Raw genomic sequence first — 12,177 nt, 5'->3', positions numbered from 1 at the left:
AGTCAAAGCCGAACACCAAAGACCGTCCGGACTACTTCAACAACCCGAGATCCCGCAATGGAAGTGGGAAAGGATAACGATGGATTTTATCACCAAGCTACCAAAAACGACGGGCGGTTATGATACCATTTGGGTTATTGTTGACCGTCTCACCAAATCCGCTCACTTCCTTGCCATGAGAGAAACGGACAAAATGGAGAAACTTGCACAACTTTACATTAAGGAGATCGTAGCCCGACACGGTGTACCTTTATCGATTATCTCCGACCGAGATGGCTGTTTCGTTTCTAGATTTTGGCGTACCTTGCAAGAAGCATTGGGAACGCGTTTAGACATGAGCACCGCATATCATCCTCAAACCGATGGACAAAGCGAACGTACAATTCAAACCTTGGAAGACATGTTACGAGCTTGCGTGGTTGATTTCGGAAAAGCTTGGGACAAGCACTTACCTCTCGCCGAGTTCTCTTATAACAATAGTTATCACGCGAGTATTAAAGCCGAACCTTTTGAAGCGCTATATGGCCGCAAATGTCGTTCACCTCTTTGTTGGGCCGAGGTAGGCGACGTGCAAATCACCGGACCAGAACTCATTCACGAAACCACCGAGAAAATTGTTCAAATCCGAGATAGGCTTAGGACGGCCCGAAGTCGTCAAAAGAGCTATACCGACAAACGACGCAACGATCTTAAATTTCAAGTCGGTGACCGAGTAATGTTAAAAGTCACACCTTGGAAGGGTGTAATCCGTTTTGGGAAACGCGGGAAGCTAAATCCGCGGTATATTGGTCCTTTCGAAATCTTGGAGCGTATTGGAACCGTTGCTTATCGTTTAGATCTTCCGCCTCAACTGAGTTCCGTTCATCCTACCTTCCATGTATCTAACTTGAAAAAGTGTCTTGCCGAACCCGATATCGTCATCCCTCTCGAGGAACTTACTATTGATGACAAACTTCATTTTGTGGAGGAACCGGTTGAAATTGTGGACACCTCCGTCAAGACATTGAAACAAAGCCGAATCCCGATTGTTAAAGTCCGTTGGAACGCCAAAAGGGGACCCGAGTTTACTTGGGAAAGACAAGTCAAATGCAAAGGAAGTATCCTCATCTATTCGTGAATTCGGAAACGCAAGATCTCGAGGAAGAAACAACGACTACTACGCCTACTTAAATTTCGGGACGAAATTTCTTTTAAGGAGTAGGTAATGTAACATCCCGCCTTTTTCCATTTACTTTTCCGTTATACTAATATAAAGTCCGTTATATATTTATAACATCTCCCGTTGATACGCGTTTTAAATTATCTCGTTTAGGTAATTCACGCACCCGAACGAAAGTTGAGGGACTAAACTTGACAAGGGATCAAACCCTTGACTAGGTCAAAGGGTCAAACCCCTTTCACTCATTCATTATCATCTCCATCTCTCTCTCTTTCTCTCTAGCAAGAACACACACACCATTACCAAATTCATTCAATCATCATCTAAATCCGATCTAGGAGGCTTACAACAAAATAAATTACATATTCGTAATCCTCTCTTCATCCTCTTCATTTTGGTACCAACTTCATCTCGTTTGGGTAACATTTCTAAAACTCTAGATTTCTCTAAATTCGTGTTTTTGACTTGAAATGGTGTTAGTTAGTGTCTATGGCTCATTGTGATGTCGTGTGTGTAATTTATATGCTCGATCTCGTTATTTTAGTGTAACTAGCATGAACTTGAATTTTGGTGTGTTGTTCTTGAATTTTGGATGATCATATGTTGTTAGATGTTAAAAGTTCATGTTCTAATTGTGTTCCTAGTATCACTAGCTTCAATTTGATGTGTAGGTTGCTTGAGAAAACTCCATAAACTTGATTAGTGATTTTTGGTGAATTTGGGTTAGGGTTTGATAAGCTCGAAATGAATAGATGATACATTGAATGCCATGAATTATTGTTAGTAAGTAGTTAGTTGTATTGTATGCTCGATTACCTACAAAACGGCGTGTTGTATGTATGCATTAAATGCCCGAATCATAAATGTGCACTTATCAAATTCGAGTATTACATGTGTGCATTAATCGACCATTTATTTTGGAAAGCCGATTGTTACAAATAATGTTTTTGGTTGGTGAAATATATTTAGTTGTGTTCTTTGTCAAATTACCTTTCCAACGATATAAGGTGCGAGTTCTAAGAGTTAGCGGTTTGTAATTTATGCTTGAAAGAGTTTTGATTTGGGACTTGAACAATTGAGACTGACCAGGTACCAGCGCACGGCCAATGCCGCGGCGCGGCCAGCTTATGTCGCGGCGCGACATAAGCCGTGGTCAGGTTCTGACCTCCATGTCCAAAATACAAAAAATGTTTGGCATACTACGGACCTCCGATTCACATGAAACTTGTTCTAACATGCTCATATATGATTAAAAATCTCAGAAAAATAGTTCGGGACCCGACCCGAACATGTTGACTTTTTCGTTGACTTTGACCCGACCAAGTTGACTTTTAATCAAACTTAACCAAATATTTGTGCAATCGTTCTAACATGTTTTTATACTTGTACCTTGCATGAAACATGACAATTTGATTCACATGCTATTATGATCGTGTCTTAACGAGCCATAGGACTAATTGAACATCTTTGACCTATCGTGTTTACCGTTATTGATACAACCTATTGTTTAGGTCAAGACTAGCATTGTTCTTTGCACACGTTTACTTGTTGAAGTACTTTACTACTCGTGCACTCAAGGTGAGATCATAGTCCCACTTTTACTCTTTTTGAACTTACATTTGGGATGAGAAAACATAAACATTTCTTTACTAAGTGAACACAAATACAGGAAAACAAACATTCTACATACGAGTTTAGAACAAAATCCTCAATTCGATTATCATTAGTTACACTTGCCGGGTGTAAGCGAGAACTTATGTTGTATGGATCCATATGGGTTTGACAAACCCTCATTCAAACGGTTCGCTACCGTTTACGGATGAAATATATTTTCGAGAAACAGTGTATGTTCTAGCACTAAGTGATGGGGTTCTATGGAAGGAATGTTAAGCATTGATAATTGGGTGCTCGTGAAACAAATTTTTGGAATGTATTACTATTATTTCATTGATGCAAATCTTGTGGTTCACTTGTACTTACTTACTTAAACCTATGATTTCACCAACGTTTTCGTTGACAGATTTCTATGTTTTTCTCAGGTCCTTGAACGATACATGATACATGCTTCCGCTCATTATTTTGATACTTGCATTGGATGTCGAGTATATATGCATACATGGAGCGTCTTTTGACTACTTTTAAATTGTGTCGCATAAGTTTCATTTGTACTTATAACTTTGTAACGTAACTTGTGGTGGAACTATTCTCGTAAACTTTGAACAATCTTTACATTTGAAATGAATGCGACATATCTTTTGGTCAAACGTTGTTTTAAAGACTTATGACCACGTAACGGGACCTAAGTAGACGGCGCCGTCAATGACGATTTTGTCGGGTCGCTACAAATATCTCCATCATTCCGGGACATCCATTGGACATGATATAAAAACTCGAAGTACTATAGCATCCACTACAACGGATGGGGTTTGTTGGGCCCAATAAATCTATCTTTAGGATTCGCGTCAATTAGTAGACTGGTTTACTAATTCTTAGGTTACCAAGCAAAAAGGGGCATATTCGGCTTCGATCATTCAACCATAGAAAGTAGTTTCATGTACTTGTGTCTATTTTGTAAAACATTTATAAAGCTGCATGTATTCTCATCCCAAAAATATTAGATTTTAAAAGTGGGACTATAACTCACTTTCACAGATTTTTACTTCGTCGGGAAGTAAGACTTGGCCACGGGTTGATTCACGAACCTATAATAAATATGTACATATATATCAAAGTATGATCAAAATATAATTACAACATTTTTTATCACGTTTTAATGATTTGAGTTTGTTAAGTCAGCAGTCTTCATTAGTAACCTACAACTAGTTGTCCACAGTTAGATGTACAGAAATAAAGCAATATATATTATCTCGAATCAATCCACGACCTCGTGTATACAAGTCTCAGGCTAGATCACAACTCAAAGTATATATATTATTTTGGAATCAACCTCAACCCTGTATAGCTAACTCCAACATTACTGTATATAGAGTGTCTATGGTTGTTCTAAAATATATATATATATATATATATATATATATATATATATATATATATATATATATATATATATATATATATATATATATATATATATATATATATATATATATATATATATATATATATATATATATATAGATGGGTCGATATGATATGTCAAAACATCGTATTCGTGTCTATGGTATCCCAAGATTACATAATATATGTTAGAATACATGTATAATACAATATAAGTTAGCTAGGATATGATTAATATAGATTTGTTACCAATTTTCACGTAGCTACAACAATGAAAATTATCCAATCTTGTTTTACCCATAATTTCTTCGTTTTAAATCCGTTTTGAGTGATTCAATTTGCTATGGTTTCATATTGAACTTAATTTTATGAATTTAAACAGAAAAAGTATAAGTTTATAGTCGGAAATATAGGTTACGAGTTGTTTTTGTAAAGCTAGTCATTTCAGTCGAAAGAACGACGTCTAGATGACCATTTTGGAAAATATACTTCCACTTTGAGTTTAACCATGATTTTTGGATATAGTTTCATGTTCATAAGAAAAATCATTTTCCCAAAAGAACAACTTTTAAATCAAAGTTTATCATAGTTTTAAATTAACTAACCCAAAACAGCCCGCGGTGTTACTACGACGGCGTATATCCGGTTTTACGGTGTTTTTCGTGTTTTCAGGTTTTAAATCATTAAGTTAGCATATCATATAGATATAGAACATGTGTTTAGTTGATTTTAAAAGTCAAGTTAGAAGGATTAACTTTTGTTTGCGAACAAGTTTAGAATTAACTAAACTATGTTCTAGTGATTACAAGTTTAAACCTTCGAATAAGGTAGTTTTATATATATGAATCGAATGATGTTATGAACATCATTACTACCTCAAGTTTTGTGGATAAACCTACTGGAAATGAGAAAAATAGATCTAGCTTCAAAGGATCCTTGGATGGCTTGAAAGTTCTTGAAGTAGAATCATGACACGAAAACAAGTTCAAGTAAGATTTCCACTCGAAATAAGATTGTTAAAGTTATAAAAATTGAATCAAAGTTTGAATATGAGTATTACCTTATATTATAAAGATATCTTACTTGAAATAAGAAAGATTTCTTTAGGTTGGATGATCACTCAAAGTGGATTTGCAAGATTGGAAGTAAGCTAGTAAACTTGGAAGTGTTGTTGGTGTATTCTTGAGTAGTTGTTTTATAACTTGGTTTATGTATAGATTTATGAACTAGATTGAGCTAGATTTTGATGAAGATGATGAAGAACATTTAGAACAATGGAATAACACTTGAGAGAGAGTAGTTTGATGCATGTAAGTTGCAAAATGAAAGTGTTTGTGTACACCATCCTTCACGTGAATATTGATCAATCATATAGGCTCCATTAGTTTGTTATTTTGTGAGATATTTCATACTAGATGTTAAATGATGGTTCCCACATGGTTAGGTGACTCACATGGGCTGCTAATAGCTGATCATTGAAGTTTATATACCAATAGTAATTACATTTAGAAGCTGTGTATTGTACGAGTACAAATACGAGTGCATACGAGTAGAATTGTTGATGAAAATGAATGAGGATGTAATTGTAAGCATTTTTGTTAAGTAGAAGTACTTTGATAAGTGTCTTGAAGTCTTTCAAAAGTGTATGATTACATATTAAAACACTACATGTATATACATTTTAACTGAGTCGTTAAGTCATCGTTAGTCATTACATGTAAGTGTTGTTTTGAAACCTTTAGGTTAACGATCTTGTTAAATGTTGTTAACCCATTGTTTATTATATCTAAATAGATGTTAAATTATTACATTATCATGATATTATGATATATTAATATATCTTAGTATGATATATATACAGTTAAATATTGTTACAACGATAATCATTACATATATGTCTCGTTTCGAAGTCATTAAGTTAGTAGTCTTGTTTTTATATATGTAGTTCATTGTTAATACACTTAATGACATGTTTACTTATCATTTATCATGATTAAACATAGTGTATCAATATCTTAATATAATTCATATGTATTTAGTAAGACGTTGTTATAACGATAATCGTTATATATTTCGTTTTCGAGTTTCTTAATTCAGTAGTCTCATTTTTATGTATATAACTCATTCTTAAAATACCTAATGAGATACTTACTTATCATAATATCATATTAACTATATATATATATATATATATATATATATATATATATATATATATATATATATATATATATATATATATATATATATATATATATATATATATATATATCATCATCATATAGTTTTTACAAGTTTTAACGTTCGTGAATCACCGGTCAACTTGGGTGGTCAATTGTCTATATGAAACCTATTTCAATTAATCAAGTCTTAACAAGTTTGATTGCTGATGTGCGTAGAGGCGTATACAAAATAGTTATATATTTACTACGAAAAACTATTAAATACGATACAATTTTACACAAGTTATTTATTTATTTATAGAGTGGATATATCTAAACCTTGCTACAACACTTATATGCAGTGTACCTAATCGTACAGTAGTGTAGTTTTTAGTAAGTCCGGTTCATCCACTGGGAACTCGCCAAGTTTAACGCTATATTTTTAAAAACTATATTTGTAAAAATATAAATATATATAAGTAGTATTATTATTATAAAAAGGGGGTTTTTACCGTTTAATGACCGGTTTGTCGATTTTAAAACTTTAGTCGTAGTTAAAACCTAATGTAAAATATTAAAAATAAATATAACTTAATTTTAAACGTAAAGTAAATAACGATAATGAAATTGCGAAAAATAAAAATGACGATAAATAAAATTGCGATAATTAAAAAGTACGATAATTAAAATGACAATAAATTAAAGTGCGATAATTAAAAGTGCAATTAAATATGAAATAAAGGAATTATGCTTATTTAACCTTTCGTAATCATGATGTTTGACGTGTTGTTTTTAGTTTAGTACCATGGGTTAATTATCCTTTGTCCTGGATTATTTGATATGTCCATACGGTTTTGTCCATAATAATCCATCAGTCATAAATATAAAGTGCGAGAGTCTTCGTCAAATTATCCTTATACCCGAAGTCAAATATTCCAACTAATTGGGGATTCGAATTGTAACAAGGTCTTAATACTTTGTTTAATGAATACACTAGGTTATCGACTGCGTATAATCCAAGATTTTATTACTTTGTTAACAATTACACCAATTACCCTCGAATGTAATCCACCCCTGTTTCAACTAGTCCATTAACTAATAATCCAGTTCCGTGTCCGGTAAAATGAACAATTATTGGTATTTATAGATATCCCGCCCACCGTACCCAGTCAAGCGTATGTGGTTATATATAAATACGTCAAATTATAAGTCTATATATTAAATTAACGAGGTATCATTTAGTTAATATAAAGTCCATTAATAGCCCATAGTCTAATTTCCACAAGTGTCGTTCTTTTATCCAAACCCCAATTATGGTCCAAAGCCCAATTACCCAATTTTAATATTTAGCCCAACATCACGATTACTTCGGCATTAAATAAGCGTAATAATAACTTAGCTACGAGACATTAATTTAAAAAGGTTGAACATAACTTACAATGATTAATAATAGCGTAGCGTTACACGGACAGAATTTCGACTTACACCCTTACAACATTCGCTAACATACCCTTATTATTAAAATTAAAGTTAAAATTATAATATATATATATATATATATATATATATATATATATATATATATATATATATATATATATATATATATATATATATATATATATTTATTTATTTATTTATACGTTGAGAGAGAGATAGATGATAAGTGTAAAACATTCGGCCAAAACACGCGAAATTTATAGGACCTTACCCAACTTTTGGGGCCATGCGATCGCATGGGTTTTGTTCTTCCAGGCCATGCGATCGCATGGCCAGCTGGATCCAGCCCAAGTGCTTTTTTTCACTAGATTGCCGACGTTTATAATATATAATATAATATATATATAATTTTAAGAATTAATTATATACTATATTATATTCATGTGCATAGTTGACTTGTAATTTTTACTCCGTTGCGTCGAGCGTTGAGAGTTGACTCTGGTCCCGGTTCCGGATTTTCGAACGTCCTTGCGTACAATTTAATATCTTGTATTTTGCGTTTTGCGTCTTGTGCTCTTGTAATTTTGAAACGTTTCTCATCAATAATTTGAACCACTTTGATTGTACTTTGTACTTTTGAGCTTTTTGGTCGTTTGCATCTTCAATTCGTCGAATCTGTCTTTTGTCTTCACCTTTTATTATTTAAACGAATATCACTTGTAAATAGAACAATTGCAACTAAAAGCTTGTCTTTCTTGAGGGATAATGCTATGAAATATATGTTCGTTTTTAGCATTATCAAATATTCCCACACTTGAGCGTTGCTTGTCCTCAAGCAATATAGTCTTGAAATAAAAATACTAGAATCACTTCTTTATTCTTCACACTTTGTACATCAGTGATTTCTATACGGCGGTATGAACAATGGTAGTAACGTTGTGGTTTACAGTCCCACATGACTATAAAAATTTAGATCCTTTAGGAAATTGGATCTTTATGAAAACATTTGCTCTTTTGATAATTAAATCTAGCTTTTACCCTAGATAAGTTTTCCGGAATAACCCTTCACCGGTGTTTGCAAAATTGTTTTTGTGGGTTTGGTAGGTTTCAGATTTGAAAATTTTAGCTCAAAACTTATAGTTTTGTGTCACCCACTTGCTAACCTTGTATTGGGAAAGCAACACGTCCAGTATACTTGCTCCGTATATTACCTTTCGGTAAACTACCGTCCGGTTGTAAAGGAAAGCGTTGAACAAGTAACTGTTAAGGCAATGTCCCATGACATGCTTTTAATTATGGTCTATAACGTGTCGGATGCAATTACTATCCTTTGTAAGAGCAATAGTAAAGATCACCCTATAGTTTTTCGGTCTGGCACAAGGTCCTGTCTTTGACCATGCTATGCAACCACCGTTCTTACGGTTGACACCCGATTTGGTTCAGGTGACCTAATGAATTCCAGGTGAATTCCTAGGATTTTACGTTCAATGGTAATGAACGCATTAAAAAAATGGGTTTTCAGAAAACAAATCGGTTTGTAATTTTGATCAAAATATTTTCTCGGTCAAGCTCGAGTTTAGATATCATCGAATTCCATGAGTTTGTAATTCTCAATCTTTAAAAGTCAATCTCAAGGATTGAGTAATATCAGGCTTAAAAGCTGATTTTTAATCTTTAAGGAGATTATCCTTTCTGGGGGTCTGATTCATTAGTCTTATAAAGCTAATTTGCACGGCGCCCTCCCTATTTTACGAGACAGATCCTCTCATGGTTAGGATAAGTCTGACCACTTGACGACCCTGTTTGATGCTGAGGTCCGTGGATTTCCAGCTGATTTTTGAGATAACTTTTCAAGGTTTTTCGTAGACTCTACAACTGGTCTGGACGACAACTTTCTGACCTAAATCAAGAAGCGCGTGTCTTTTTCGGAAGACTTTACTTCCTTTTAATGATGGAATTGATTCATCGTGTAGATCCATCTTTTCTTTCAAATATATTATAAGAAATTGGGTAAAACTGATAAAATTGTCCAAAACAAAAGTATCTTCAGTTATTTGTACAAAAAAATATGTGATATATATTTTAAATAACTTGGTAAATTTTTCCCACACTTGGCTTTTATTTTTCTTTCTTTGCATTTTTATTGTCCTCTATTACATTTTAAATGAATTCTAACATTTTGGGTTGTTTCTCAATTTATGTCCTTTCCGAGGTAACAATAATTTCAGTGTTAACACCTAGTTTTATCGTTCATAAATATGTATAAACATGATTTTGAATTCATTTAATTGAAAATTTTGAAAAATTTTACTAGAATTGGGTAGTCAGTATATAAAACTAGGGCTGTTCTTTATTATCAGAGAGCACTAGATTCTAATACAACTACTGCGTTACTAGTATTTTTAATGGTAACCAAGTGTATAAGTTAAAAAAAAATTTAAAAATCCGAAAGAATTTAATCCCTTCCCACACTTAAGATCTTGCAATGCCCTCATTTGCAAGAAATCAGTAACAATTTAAATTATTGAGGGTGATTAGCGTAGAAAAATGATTAAATTTTATTAAAGTTTCCAAACATATTGGCGTTTGTTTGCTGAATGATAATTGGTGCACATCATTTGTTCATTTCGTCTTGTTGTTACATCACATTTGTTTTTCGTTTTGTCGTCAAAATTAGTAGCTTTTGCTGAACTTAATGCCAGTCTTTGAAAATGCGCTGTTTTACCCTGTTGTATACAATTGACAATATACATATATACAAATAATAACATGCATGGTAATTTGAAATGGGACTTAAAATCCCACTTTCAAATCAAATATAAAAATATTAAACAATACATTAATGTATCACAATATCATATGTTTAAACATAAATAAAAGATCGAAAAATAATAAAAAGATAAAAATCATAAAAATCACCAACGGAAACTATATCAATCTGGATAGGGGTTCCAGTTCATGTCGTCGGCTGGGTTCCATGGTTGGTGATAGGTTTACTGGTAGGCCTGGTTAGGGTCGTAGAGAGTAAATGGTGGTCTCATCTCGGGTTGGTGTGGAGGATAGTAAGTGGGTCGGGTCGGTACCTAGTGATCCTGAGGTGATAGCCGACTCATGATCTGACGCCGATGATAGTCCCATCTATCATGCTGTCGTTGCCTAGAATGCTCGTACTCATTCCGGGCTTGCCACTGCTCGTATCGATTATGTCTATCCTGGTTTGTCATTTCTACCTCATCTATACGCTGGTAGACGTCAGTCATAGCCTCCCTAATGACATCCCTAATGTCATCTGCTTCCTCCATTTCCTCATCTGAACCTCTCTCTACAAGTGGATGACGTCCAACATATGGTACTGCCTGATTGCGTCTGCTCTTCAATACCTTAGCACCCTGATAGACCTTCAATCCTAAAGTATCATCCTGTTTCCTACAAACCAAGAGTGGACCCCCTTGATCCCTATCTACACCCAAATACTCTCCAAAGAGAGTAACAAAAATACCTCCTCCTATTATTTCCCCTTCCTGTATTCCTTCCACTATCTTAGACAAATAAAAACCAACACAGTAGGGGATATTAACAAAGCCTCTTGGGTCTCGAATACACTTAAGGTAGAATAAATCATGTAAGGTCATTTTCTCCTTATTGTGACCTCTCTGTGTAATCGAGTTAGCCAAAAATTTATGAATTATACAAAGCTCGGCTCTGTGAATATGTAAGTAGGTATGTGTTCCTGCCCGCCCAAAAACATTATAATCTGACATACGCCTCCAGATGGCATTAGCATCAAAATTCCTATCTACCCTTTCACCATGATAAATCAAATTCATACAATCGGGTAGTAGTAATTCAGCGGGCGTATATATATCTGTAAAGCCTTGGCCATGTCCAGCATGGACATCCTGTACATCCTACGGCCAAGTATAAATCTAAAAAAACTTCTATCATCTAATTTAACTACATCCGCATTAAGTGAAATAGTACTCATAAGCTCAACGCACCATTCCTTATATACATGCCTACGAATGGTGAATAAACGTTCCCAATCGGGAAAAGAAGAGATGCCATACCTTTGGATCAGATGCTGTCTAACTGAGTTAGCAAGTTGGACCCTTTCCAAAGGCTCCCAATCGATTACCCTTGGCACTTCTACATTTTTCGTTACCAGTTTGAATTTGTTACTTTGATATGTCGGGTAATCTCTCCAACTTTGATCAAACCTCAGATTAGGATGCAACTGTTCTTCATGAATCGTTGGGTGTTATACTATCGGATGCATCGGAAACACTACGTAGGCATCAATATATTCTTGTTGTGGATCATAATAAGGTATATGTTGATCAGGTGGTTGTTGTTGTTGTTCCTGTTGTTGCTCCGGTTCAGGTTCATATTGCATTTCTG

Source organism: Rutidosis leptorrhynchoides, chromosome 1, assembly GCF_046630445.1.
Source record: "Rutidosis leptorrhynchoides isolate AG116_Rl617_1_P2 chromosome 1, CSIRO_AGI_Rlap_v1, whole genome shotgun sequence".
NCBI lineage: Eukaryota > Viridiplantae > Streptophyta > Magnoliopsida > Asterales > Asteraceae > Rutidosis > Rutidosis leptorrhynchoides.
Note: the sequence above shows the minus strand (reverse complement) of the source record.